We start from the raw sequence: 12546 nt of genomic DNA, 5'->3' as shown, positions 1-12546 counted from the left end.
ACTGCAGGCAAGACTGGTTAGCATGTGACTGCTAAGCTGTTTCTTTCTCACCTGCTCCTGATCCATTTCCAGAAACATCCCCCTTTATCTCTAACTCTGGGAATCAGTATTTCCTAACAAGTGAATCATCTGTTAGGTTTCTGTTATCCAAATTTGAAAAAAATTAATCATTTATTTTTTTTATGCTACCCTAAAATTATTTATTTTATGCTACCCTAAACTAGCTACCCTGACAGTAGCTAAAAGTAGGGTAACCAACTGTCCAGCTTTGCCCAGAAGTGCAGTTTTCCAGGATTGAGGATTTTCCTTTCTTTAATATATATTTATTTTTATTTATTTACTTGGCCGCACTGGGTCTTTGTTGCGGCATGCAGACTCTTAGCTGTGGCATGTGGGATCCAATTCCCTGACCAGGGATTGAACCTGGGCCCCCTGCATTGGGAGTGTGGAATCTTAGCCACTGGACAATCAGGGAAGTCCTGGATTTTCCATTTTAACCCTGGAAATATCCCAGGCCAAGCAGGATCTACCTTGACCACGGTAGATGCCTTTAAGCCAGTGACGTCTCCATGTTGATTATGAAACTTTGATTCTCATAGAAGAATTATAATTTTTCTCTTCCAAAAACGTTATCATCATTACATAAATTCTCTTTTATATAAAAAGTAAGAATTTATAAGAAGAAAGTTACATTTTTATGTATTATTCCATAATACATTTTGTGATGTCATAAGAACTTTCCTACTGTTCTTAGGACATTCTTACTGAAAAAGTATGTCAATTGTAAGATTATATTTATTTCCATGTTAATTAGTTGTGCCATTTTTAAATGATTGGGCCAAGGAAAGAGTTGATCCTTAAATATAGGTTGACTTCATCCCTTATATATCAATTTGGAGATATCCTGTGATTCACTATGGTTTTTCCAGTGGTCATGTATGGATGTGAGAGTTGGACTGTGAAGAAAGCTGAGAGCCGAAGAATTGATGCTTTTGAACTGTGGTGTTGGAGAAGACTCTTGAGAGTCCCTTGGACTGCAAGGAGATAACAACCAGTCCATTCTAAAGTATATCCAACCAGTCCATTCTAAAGGAGATCAGCCCTGGGTGTTCTTTGGAAGGACTGATGCTAAAGCTGAAACTCTAGTACTTTGGCCACCTCATGCGAAGAGTTGACTCATTGGAAAAGACTCTGATGCTAGGAGGGATTGGGGGCAGGAGGAAAAGGGGATGACAGAGGATGAGATGGCTGGATGGCATCACCGACTCAACGGATGTGACTTTGAGTGAACTCTGGGAGTTGGTGATGGACAGGGAGGCCTGGCGTGCTGCAATTCATGGGGTCGCAAAGAGTTGGACATGACTGAGCGACTGAACTGAACTGAACTGTGATTCACGAATAATACAGGATGACAAAATACATACATACATGTGTGTGTATGTATATATATATTTGTGTACCAAATGCAGAATAAAAATGACTGGCTACCTGTCTTACTTTCAGAGCTCAAAAATCTTAGTTTTGTACCTTGAAGTAAATTAACCTCAAGTTCAAGGAAACTTGCATTTACTCAGGGCAAAATGAAGACAGCATAATTTTGGAGTCATGTTTAGATCAATTAAACCTTCATTATGATGGCAATGTTAAGGTCCTGGTTTACAGTTGTCGAAGAAGCTAGCTGCCAAACCAATACCCATTCTCCTCATCTGACTTAATAACAAAACTTTGATTTTATTCCAAGTAGCAATATGACCAACTAAAGAAGTCCTTTCACAGCCCCCAACACAGCCAGACATGGAATTCAGAAAGGATCCTTAATAGAGGAACAGTCAGCTTGCTTGCACCCTTCTTACTTTCTCTTCTTTCTTTTGCTTCCTGTCTGGAACTCAGACATGGTGGCCAGAGCTTCAGCAGCCATCTTGGACCATGAGAAAACCTTGAAGATGGAAGCCGGCTACAAAAGGCAGAGTAGGAATATAGGAACAAGCTGGGTCTTGGATGACTCTGGCATTCCCCTATGACATCTCAAGTATCCATCCTCAAAGTTCTTTTACCTAAGAGAAAAGCAGTTAAAGGATTTGATATTTTTGGACTTCTCTGGTGGTCCAATGGTTAAGAATCTGCCTGTTAATGCAAAGGATACAGGTTCTATTCCTGGTCCAAGAAAATTCCACATGCCGTGGAGCAACTAAGCCATTGCACCACAACCACTGAGCCTGTGGGCCTGGAGCCCTGGCTCTGCAACAAGAGTTGCTGCAGCAGTGAGAAGCCCAGGGATCACAGCTAGAGAGTAGCTTCTGCCCAAACACAGCAATGAAGCTTCAGCGGAACCAAAAATAATTTTTTTAAAAAAGAATTTGTTATTTTTGTTGGTTGTTACTAGCTGCCAAATGTTAATCCCATCTGATACAACTGTTATATAAGAATATGACTAAAGGTGATGAAACCCCATTAACAGAGGAGACTTTTGGCCTACAGTCCATGGGATCACAAAAGAGTTGGATACCGCTTAGCAACTAAACAACAATAACAAATTGTCTGGATTAGTAATAACTGTAAAACTCATCGAGTGCTTGCTATGTGCCAGTTTCTAGAATACTTACTATACATTATTTCATCTAATCCTATAAGAACTCTGTGGAGTATCATATATACTCCATTCTTCATATGAAGAAACTGAGCTCAGAAATGTTAAGTAACTTGCCTAAGATTAGGAACTAGAAAGTAAAGCTGCTAGGACTCAACCTGAGACAGGCTGACAAGAGATCTCTAGCTCTACATTTCCCAAAGGTGAAAGGAATGCAATCCAGGTAACAGAAAGTGAAGAAGATTTTATAATTTTCAACAGGTCAGTTATTTATTTATTGTTATTATTGAATGTTTATCTTGAGCTTTGCTCTTTAATAGAAGCTGATTTAATTTAATAGAAATGAATTACATCTTTTCGTCTTTACAGCTCCTTGGTTTAGGGGGAAAGAATCTACCAAACATTTCCATACATTTGTTTAATTATCGTAAGGAAATGATGAAACAGGGAAGGTTTTCCTTCAGAGCCCTCACAATCCTCATCCATCCTTTCCTTACCTCTAATTATCAGTAGGGCTGTTGCAGGATTATGCAATACCAGAGAGCTCTGTTCATGTCCATAGTCATCACTGACATATATTCATTACTATGATTTTTTTTGGCATGTGGCAATAAATGTCTTGAGAAAGAGTATTTTATAATAACTTGCACATGGACACTATATGAACTCAGATCAAAACTGGTTGTGTGCTGCTCCAAGCACCCTAATTTATGATCTCCCACCCAAAGCACCCCCAAAATCACCCCAACAGCCCCAGTTCTAGTCATGAACTAACCTGAACCCAATGAGCAATGTCCCAGAGAGCTGCCAGTGTCTTGGACTTTAATCTTCTCATCTCCATTCAAGGTTTTTTAGCTGTCAAGGCAATAAACCCTATAAGCTAAGGTATGATAGAATTGGAAATCAGTCTTTGTTCTTGGTTTCCTTTCTTTTCAAGTGTCAAGTTGCGCTTGGACACACAAACTCTTAATTCATAGATGTGTGTATGTATGTGTGTGTGAGAGACAAAGAGGAGAAGGAAGAAAGAAAGGAAGCCAACGGGCCAGGAGAGGGAGGAGGAGAGAAAGAGAGGAATAAATTTTAGTAAAGTAATAGCCAATTAAAAATACAGTCTCTTACTATAACCCCTAACCCATCTCCATTTTATTCCCCAGATGAAATTCTTTTCAATACTTACACTTTTTTCTGGTATTTACCTCCATGTTTGTAAATAATCCACTTATACTGGTATGTCTCATTTATCAAGTTCAAGTTTATTTATTAATATCCTGCTATGGTAAATGGGGATTTACATCTCTTATACCACCAATCCTACTTCCCTTACATCTGCCACTCTCCCAATGTAGTTATACCACAATTTTAAGTTAAATCGATATTCAGTGTTTATATTTTTATGACTATGTCAATGTTGACACTTCAGAATCATGTTTTTTTCCTGTTAAACACCGTTCTCCCCAGCATTAATATTTGCCTTATTTTTTCATTTATTTACATTAATATTGGTAACTTCTTAATGTCTCAAGAGTCTTTGATACATTGTCCACCTTATCTCTCAAATATCAGTATTTTTCGAGTACTCAAACATGTAAGATAATGTTTATTTTAAAAAAAATTTTTTATTTATTTATTTATGGCTGTGCTGGGTCTTTGCTGCTGCACATGAGCTTTTCCCAGTTGCTGCAAGCAGGGGCTAGTCTCCAGTTGCAGTGGGCTTCTCACTGCAGTGGTTTCTCTTGCTGCAGAGTGTGGATTCTAGGATCCCCAGGCTCAGTAGTTATGGCTCAAGGGCTTGGTTGCTTCAAGACACGTGGGATCTTTCTGGGCTGGGGATCAAACCAGTGTTCCCTGCATTGCAAGGCAGATTCTTAACCACTGGGCCATGACAGAAGCCCTCAGATAATATTTTATTTCTATTTTTTTCCCTGGAGGCTCCCCCATCCTCTTGCTCTAATCTTGATTTATTGTTGGGTATGAGAGGGTTGGATGGCATCACTGACTCGATGGACGTGAGTTTGAGTGAACTCCGGGAGCTGGTGATGGACAGGAAGGCCTGGTGTGCTGCAGTCCATGGGGTCTCAAAGAGTCGGACACGAGTGAGTGACTGAACCGAACTGAACTGATGTTACACAGCTGTCGTACAGGGTGACCTTTTGCTATTGGCCAGTTCCTTTGTCTCCTACTTGTATTGGCTCCCTTCCTTCCTGTAGCCCCTGAAGTTTGTTGTCCTGGGTACTCCTTCATGTTGAAGTACCTTCTCCAGTAGTTTCCTACAAGTTACATGTTTGAATTCTCAGGTATCTGCAAATGTCTTTATCTACCCTCACTGTGCTCATGCTCAGTCGCTTAGTTGTGTCTGACTCTTTGTGATGCCATGGACTGTAGCCCACCAGACTCCTCTGTCCATGGGATTCGCCAGGCAAGAATACTGGAGTGGGTTGCCATGCCCTCTTCCAGGGTATCGTCCCAACCCAGGATCATACCTGTGTCTCCTGGGTCTCTTGCATCTCCTGCATTACAGGCGGATTCTTTACCACTGAGCCACTGGGGAACCCATCTACCCTCATACTTGATAATCAGTTTGTCTGGGTGGAAATCACTGTCTCACAAATGTTTGAAGAATGGCTTCCTTGTCCTTAGGATGCTCGATAGCTGCTAACAAGTCTGATGCCATAAGGTTCTAATTCTCTTGCATGTAAAGACACTTTAAAAAAAAAAAAAGACACTTTCATGATTCCTTCATGCCTGGTGTTCTGAAATTTTATGACTATATGCCTTGGTTTGGATCTTTCTTCATTTATGTTGCTGATATTCAACAGGATACTTTCAATCTGAAGACTCATGGCCTAAATTCTGGGAAACTTGCTTGTTCTCTTTTTCTTGAACTCCTCTTTCTTCAGATATTCTCCTAGATTGATCCTTATGATCTATTACATTTTTTTAATGAAGGTTTTTTTTCTTTGATATTTTGTCTTTTTTTTTTCTGGTAGATTTTCTTAAATTCATCGTTCATCTCTTCTATCAAAGATTTTATCTACCGTATAGTTAAATTTCTAAGAGCTCTTCTTCGCCACTTTTCATTTCATCCTGTTTTTGTTTTTTAGAGATGCTATATTTAGGGGGAGGTTAAGTATGCACTAGGCTGTTTATATTTGGGCATCAGGTCAGGAAGGGATGGTTGGTAGCCTTCATTGGAGAAATATGAAGAAGAAAGGTAGTAACACACTTGCTAAGGTCACCAGGAATGAGGTAGTATCAGAATTCCTGCTTCTCAAAGTGGGTTCAGGACTGTCCTTATTTAGCTAATGGAGCAACATTTTTAAAATTCAGATACAACTGAAGAGTGTGGTTTAGGTTACAGCAGATATTGGACAATCTAAGGGACCAAGAATGATTTTTAACCAGACAACTTTCTTATTTTGAGTGTATTAAGCTCTCACCCATACTAAAAGATCAATTTAAACTTTATTTTTGTCTTCTAATTCTCTGGCTACAGGTTCAGAAGTAACTTGGGCTGCTTTAGAGATGATAGATACTTGCTCAGCTTTTTCTATTTTGATACTATGCACAGTAATAATTGATATCCACAAACTTTATCACACAGAATTACTTCCCTCAGTTTCTTTGTTTATGACTCTTTCTCTTTACTGAGCTAAACTTACACTTTGCAGTTCTTTTCATTTTTTTTTGTTTGTTTGTTTTTTAAATCTTTTCTGAAAGACCGATCAAGTAGCCAAAATCTATGCACCTTCTCCAGCTGTCGAATGAGCCTCAGATTCGTCTCTCTCTCTCTTTTGTTTACCCCCAAAAGGATCCAACTGTATTAACTTCCCTTCATGAAGTTCTACAACAGTTTGGGTGAGGACAAATATCACAGCTTCACCCCTCCCTTCAGCTGGTTGGCCCACATTTCTTTAGAGGTGGAATTGCATGTGATATGAAAACAGGGGCAACTGGAACATTGTTGAAGAAGAAGGGAGAAGCAGTCCAGCCCTTTCTTTTGAAGGCAGTAGAAGCTGGCATGTACTGATTTACAGACCCAGGTTTTAGACCTGTCTCAGCAGTGGCTGCGCCATTTCCTCTCTCTCAGAGTCACTGCCCTGAGTCACTGCCTAGCTGTTGCTAGGTGCTTGTTTTCTAAGTAGTAACACACTCCGCCCCCACTTCTCCACACACAGAGTTCTGGGGAATTGCCCCAATTTTCAGCTCTGCTGAGGTGGTTTGTGACTCATCCTCTTTTCTCTCTAATGACCTTTTAGAGCAACAAGAATAATCCCTGTTTTTATTTTATTTTATTATTTTTTGGTCATTTCTCTTGTAGGGCTCTTATTTATTTGAACACTGGTATAATGAAGTCTAAAATCAATAACTATGTTTTGCATACCATTTATATAAAATTGGCTTTCTCTTCTGCTTCCTAGATAAAATGTTTTATTTCCATTGGGGGAAAAAGAGCAGGAGGATCTTATTTCCTGTGGGACTGTGGACTATATTTTCCCATTAAATGCTATCAGTAATTGTCCAAAATAAAATATAGAACTGCAATCTTAGGCATTCTATTAAGGGTCTGTTTATTCAAAACTTTATTTACAGTATCTCTCCTAGAATGACAAAGATTACCAGTGCAAGCAAAATTCCAACATTCAATTTGTACATTATACTGCAATCTCAAGTGATTTTTTTTTTTTAAAAGATATCTTAACCCCAGTATCTTTGTTTTATTTTATTGTTACACTTTAAAACTGTTATCATAAGTAAATATCCTCACCTTTGAAAAAACTTACTGGCTAACATTTTCTGTTAGAGCTCTTGGCATACTTTTTAGCATTTTAACCTCCCATAAAGTGGAGAAACCCTAGTGAATGGGCCATAGAAAACATCTTTGTGTATGTACTTAACTCCCATCACCAGCCCTGGAGCCAACAGGATTAGAGAATTTTAAGCAGCTCAATTTTGTTGGAACATAAGGTGTGAAGGTGGGAATGGCAGAAGATGATGTAGGAGAGTGTTAAGGAGCTTACATTTTGTTATTTTAGAGTTTGTCGTAGGTCTGGAGAAAAAGGCTGGACACAAGCTAATTTTAGGTAGTTTAAAATCTAATTTAGAGCAAGTCTCCTAAATTTAAAAAACTATATTTTAAGCAATTCAGAGGAAAGAGTATAAGGCTCCAATATAGTTCAAGAGGGTTTAAAACTCCAGAAATATTTCTCACCATATAATTCAAATGGTCCTGGTAATCACAGTGAGTAGATGATGCGCACTGTAGTGTTATTGGTTTAGTATACTCATGAGTGGGTGAAAGGGGAGATATCAAAAGAAAAAATAAGATTCACACTGAATTTTTTTTGTAATTTCACATTTAAATTGTATCTGTATATATTTATTTATATATATAAAATTTTTGTGTATAAATATATATATATGTGATATTACATGCACATATGCATGTGTATATAAGTCTATATAGTGGGAAAAAAGGCATATAACTCTGGAATAGGCTTCCCAGGTGGCACTAGTAGTAAAGAATCCACCAGCCAAGGCAGGAGACATAAGAGATGCAGGTTCAGTCCTTGAATCGGGAAGATCCTCTGGAGGAGGACATGGCAACCCATTCCAGTATTCTTGCCTGGAGAGTCCCATGGACAGAGAAGCCTGGTAGGCTACAGTCCACGGGGTTGCAAACAGATACAACTGAAGCGACTTAGCTCACACTCACTCATGGACAGTGTCAAATGGTAGAACTATGTCTAAAGAATAAACTGAGATTATATTTTAAATACCATACATAGCAAGCTGTTTCTTTTTTCCTTTCTGCTTACTTCCTTTCCTCCCCCACACCTTCCCTTCTTCCTTTTTTTTTTTTTTTATTATATTTGACCAAGAAGGAAAAAAAAATGAGAGAGAAAGAAAAGGAAGAAAAAGCAGAGAGAGAGAAAAGAAGAGAAGAAAGGAAGGAGGGGAGGAGGAGAAAAGAGAAAGAAAGAAGCCCAAGTTCCAGCTCCAGGGGCTAGCACCTGCATGTGGGAGTCCCAGCCAAGCCTGCCATGGTTCCAGCATGTTTCATGCATGTTTCCAGTTGGTCATTGTTGCATGGTGCCAATAAGACATTAATAAGCCTGAGTCATTTTTATATAACCTATGTACTAGGAGTAAGATGGTGTCTATGACACAGTAAAAACTCTACCTAGAACCTGGATGAGACACACATAATAGCATTTGCTTAAGACAGTTTTAGAAACCATATAATTTAACTATAGGGTTTCCCTGATGGCTCACTGGTAAAAAATCTGCCTGCCAGTGCAGTAGATGCCGTTTTGATCCCTGGGTCGGGAAGATCCCCTGGAGAAGGAAATGGCAACACATTCCAGTATTCTTGCCTGGGCGATCCCATGGACAGAGGAGCCTGTGGGCTACAGTCCATAGGGTCACAGAAGAGCTGGACATGACTTATAGACTAAACAACAACAACAATTTAATTACCCTGGAGTTTCATGTGGGCGTGATTTAAGTAAGAAGAGCAGCAGCAAATCTTGGTTTTATGAGATCTGAAATGTATTCAGTTTGGGAGACACTATTGAAGACAAAGTAAAAACCAACAAATTCATATTTTCTGTGGTCCTTCCCGGGGAGGACTTATGCAAGCAAGGGACCCTAAGGCTTAAGCTTTAATCTGCCTTTGCTCCAATAAGGGACTTTCTCTGATGTGGCAGGATTATATACTGGACAGTCACAAAACCATCTCCAGCACCCAAACACATGTACTTTGCAGGACTCAAGAAGAAACACACTTTGCTCACGTTTCAAAGAACATGAACAAATGAGTGACAATTATGTCTATTCTCTCCAGATGGCTATATAACTGGAACCACTCTAGATGTATAGGAGAGAAGTTGTCATTGCACACAGCGGACGCCTTAGCGCAATATGGCCAAATTTGCTCACAGAACTAGTTGAGAAAGACCACCCTAGCTTCCTGTCATCTGGTATTCTCTACTGAAAATATTTCACTGGAAGTTACACAATAAAATGTATAAGATATATATGTCAGAGTGTGTATTTTTACTACCCTTTAAAGCCAGGTTCTACAAGACTGAGTCATCCCTTTAGACTATGACCCCAGAAACAGGGCTTACTCAGAGTGGACATGGACAGGCAGATAAGATTCTCTGGTTGTCATCAGAGGAGTAATATAAATCATTAGGACCAAGAGGTGAAGATGATGTCATCAACAGGAAATGAGGAAAAACATCACAAACCATGGTGGTCAGAAACAGGTATCAAGTCTAAATATGGAGGAAATGTCGTAACCCTGCTTTTAACTGGTGCTGCCTACATGATACAAATATGAGTTTGGTGGGATGGGCCCAAAGTGAGACCCAATGGTGTGCTAATGATATAAAGAAGGCACACTTCTCATTTTTTATGCTGTTCTAATATTTTCTCTCCAGGGAGAACAAATTTTTTGGTGGACAATCATGAAATGAATATTAGTTAAAAAAAAAAATATAGCAACCTACAATGAAAGGAGAGGTTGCAAACATGTCCACAATCTACATGCAATAAAGTCTCCTCACTTAAGTCAATTCCATATCAGTTGTGTGATAAATAGTTACAGATTAGCTATACCTATGGGAGGAGACATTTAGGAAGGATTCCCAGAAAAGGCAACGCATGAGATGAATCTCAGAGATGCACAGAACAGTACAGGTAGACAAGGCAGGGTAAGAAAGGCCAAGAAATGTGAACAAGACCTTGCCTATGTATTTGTGGTGCTTGAGGGACTGTGAAAGATGGATGCAGAGCAGGAGTAAAATACAGATTACATCACATTCAGAAGAGATAAGAGGATTATGCTACAAATTTCTTAAATGGTTGATCCCAAGGAAGATTTTAAATTGGATTATTAAAGATTGCTTCATGCCCTTCTAGTTTCCAGCATGGATTAACTTGAAAAGATCAATACATCCTAAACTCATCTCTCCAAATCCCATGAATACCATTCATTACTGGCAGTAGAGAAATGTGTCTGTGGGCTTAAAAGGGCAGGGGAGAGGAGGGAAAGAGAAGAGGGACACTGGCTGAAGGGCTGCAATGAATTTAGTATAACCTAACCTGCAATGGGAAGGCTATGGTAATACGAGATGTTAAAGCCCAGTGATTAAGAACACAAAAAGAGAGAAAAAAAAAAAAGTGCCAAGTTTTAAAAATGTTAGATTAAGTGTTGGGCTTCCCAGGTGACTCAGTGATAAAGAAACTGCCTGCCAATGCAGAAGATGCAGATTTGATCCCTGGGTTGGGAAAATCCCCCAGAGAAGGAAATGGCAACCCACTCTAGTATTCTTGCCTGGGAAACCCCACGGACAGAGGAGCTTGACAGGCTACAGGCCATGGGGACACGACCTAGCAACTAAACAAGAAAGATGAAGAAGTACAGGAATTGAAGGCAAAATATAGTACCAAAATATGAATCTCAGGATACTAACAGCAAGTGTGAACAGTTTGGGGTTAAATCAGAGGAAAGGGAGAAAAATATGATTAATAATGGGAGAAAACAGGAAGTAAATCCTGAGTTGTTCGGTTGCTCAGTCACGTCCAACTCTCTGGGACCCCTTGGCCTGCAGCATGCCAGGCTTCCCTGTCCTTCACTATCTCCTGGAGCTTGCTCAAACTCATGTCCATTGAGTTGATGATGCCGTCCAACCATCTCGTCCTCTGTCGCTCCCTTCTACCACACATGAGAATGGGTTAGAAGTGCAGATCCCCAGTTCTTGCCCGAGATGTATTGAATCAGAAACTCTAACTGGGATCCAGCAATCTGTGTATTAACAAGCCCACCAGGTGACACTGGACCAATTAAAGTTTCAGAAACACTTCCCTGGAATGTCAGCTAGAGTTATCAGCTTGCTTTAATAGGAGTAGGGAACTCAGCCTAATTTCAGGGCCCAGTTTCTGTCTTGACTGTTAGGTAGTAAAGGTTTTTTCTTTAAAAAAGCTACCCCCAGTTTTTGCATTGCGTTTTAGGTTTCAGGGATCAGTCACAAACTGTTTTGTTAAAAGAATCTGCTACAGAGAATGTCATTTTTTTCTAACCACTGAGAGTTACAATGAGCTTTTTATAGCGCTGAAAATAAAAGACCTAAAAAGAGAAAACTTGGTGAACTTGCTGCTGACTCATTTGTACCAACTGATACAATTTATGAACCATCAACAATTTTCACTCTAGCTATTATATAGTGACTCTAGGCAATTATTTACAACAATGCTTCACAGAACTTTAACACTTAGTCAAGCACAAAGGTTCCTATTGTGTATTTCATAATAGATAACATCAGGTTCCATAGTACAACCTCTTCATTTTGGGGACAGGAGCTTAGAGAACAGAAGGTACTCTGTAAAACAAAATGTAATCTATTTTAGGACATTTATTTCTACCCTAGTAAATCCAATGAGCAAAAGGTAATTTACTTGATGAAAAAAATAAATAATTTTCTTTTCAATGTGTTTATGAGTCAGGGTCTAGTTATGAGACAGAAACCACACCAATTATTTAAACAGGAAAAGTTCAATATAAAGAATTGTTCAATAATAGAAGGTGGTCGTCTACTAAACTGAGTAAAAGGAGTCCAGCAATGTCGGATGCAAAAAAATAAAGCTAATATCGGTAAGCTGTGAAAACATACAGTAAAGGAACTAAGTACCAAGAGATCTTCCCCTACCCCGACTGCCACCACCCCAGGCTAGGATTTGAGCCTTTTCAGAGAGAAAGCAGCTACTATAGTAACACAGCCTGCCATGCAGCCCAAGAAGTGGTCTGAGTACAGGCTGGCACTGGTCTGTGGAAGGAGCTCACCATTGCTGGAGGTGGTGAGGGCCTGGAAGTGATACATCATTTGCCAGAAGGTGAAGGCAGGTCAGAGCAGAGCTGTTCAGGCATGTGGTAGGGAGATCATGGCCTCAAGATA

At 39.5% G+C, this 12546-nt stretch overlaps 1 long non-coding RNA gene across 1 annotated transcript; it reads right to left on the bottom strand.

Moving 5' to 3' along the window:
* Window positions 1-1622: 1622 nt before the first annotated feature.
* Window positions 1623-12546, bottom strand: LOC129624150 (uncharacterized). The gene is made up of 3 exons (XR_008700782.1): window positions 12435-12546; window positions 3363-3442; window positions 1623-2054 (listed from the first exon to the last, which is right to left on the bottom strand). It is a non-coding gene; the product is annotated as an uncharacterized LOC129624150 (long non-coding RNA).

Source organism: Bubalus kerabau, chromosome 12, assembly GCF_029407905.1.
Source record: "Bubalus kerabau isolate K-KA32 ecotype Philippines breed swamp buffalo chromosome 12, PCC_UOA_SB_1v2, whole genome shotgun sequence".
Lineage (NCBI taxonomy): Eukaryota > Metazoa > Chordata > Mammalia > Artiodactyla > Bovidae > Bubalus > Bubalus kerabau.
The sequence above is the reverse complement of the archived record's forward strand: the minus strand, read 5'-3'. Positions and strand labels throughout refer to the sequence as shown.